This window comes from Leptodactylus fuscus, chromosome 1 (assembly GCF_031893055.1).
Source record: "Leptodactylus fuscus isolate aLepFus1 chromosome 1, aLepFus1.hap2, whole genome shotgun sequence".
Taxonomy (NCBI): domain Eukaryota; kingdom Metazoa; phylum Chordata; class Amphibia; order Anura; family Leptodactylidae; genus Leptodactylus; species Leptodactylus fuscus.
In genome coordinates, this window is record NC_134265.1 from 336,715,230 (window position 1) to 336,716,491 (window position 1,262).

Sequence of the window (1,262 nt, forward strand, 5' to 3'; positions counted from 1 at the left end):
TATATTGAATGTACAGAAACTATTTCACAAATGGAAAAGCAGAGTATACAAAATAAACCCACATGTAACTCACCAAAACACAATGTAATGGGAATGTACTACATACAAAGCGCCACAAGGTGGCAGTGTAGATCTATACGTGAACCAGGTGGTAATTTAAATCTCCATGAATTGGACCCAACCTGCAAAAACTGTGCTAGCAAGAGTATGGTGTGAATAGGGACATATAGGAATTATTATAAAGGCAAAGAAAGTGCTACTATTGTATACACTCACATCACTGACATTTCAGAGACCGGCCATATAGTAATGTGGCTGTATACACCTAAGAATTATATCCCATATATTAAATGGCTATAACACACCAGGGAGATCAAAGGGATAGACTCACATCGTTTGTATTGGCAATATATACACTGAAAAAAGTTGCACATCCAAAGTTACTCACCCATGCTGTATGAGAGTGTAGGAGAGACAAGTGGGGAAGGCGCCAACCCGGCCACCCCACATGTCTCTCATCTCTACCGACCCCACCGACACTAATGTAATTTTAACCAGCTGTATGCTAAAAAATAATAAAAGCTAAGTTTTATTAAGAACAACTTCGGAGTCTGTACTCGCGCTGGGAGACACCATTTGCAGTTATCCTCCGATCTCCTCATAGATTGTAAGCTCTTGTGAGCACGGCCCTCACTCCTCATGTGTCCTCTGATTTGTAAAGTGTATATAAATAAAGTTATTAATAATAATAATAATAATAATAATAATAATAATAATAAGTTCTTAGGAGCCTGAAGCGTATCCTACATTTTGTGTTATAGATAGGTCCCTAGGAGCCCTGACAGTGGTCTACACCATGTAGTCCTCATGACCTCACTGTAAGTATATTCTAATCCTCAGCCCCAGAACACACAATCACATAACATAATGACAAATGATACATTTATTTATTTCGTTTAACCCCTTCATGCTCAGCTCCATACTATTACATTGCGCTGATCACATAGTTAAAGGGGTTTTCTGGGCAGAAAATCTTTTTTTTTTTTTTTTTGTTTATAAAGGTGTATTAGTGCTAGTGATGGGTTAATAAGTACAGCCATATACCTTTAGCAGTTATTGGGGTGATTCCTGGGTGTCTCTGGCAGCTGCTGCATCCTCTGTCTTTGTTACTTGCTGTTTGCAGCTTTCTGTGTCTCCCTCTCACTCAGCCCCTCCTCCTCTCTCACTTAGTTATAAAACTCTCCATCTCACTAAGCTTAGCC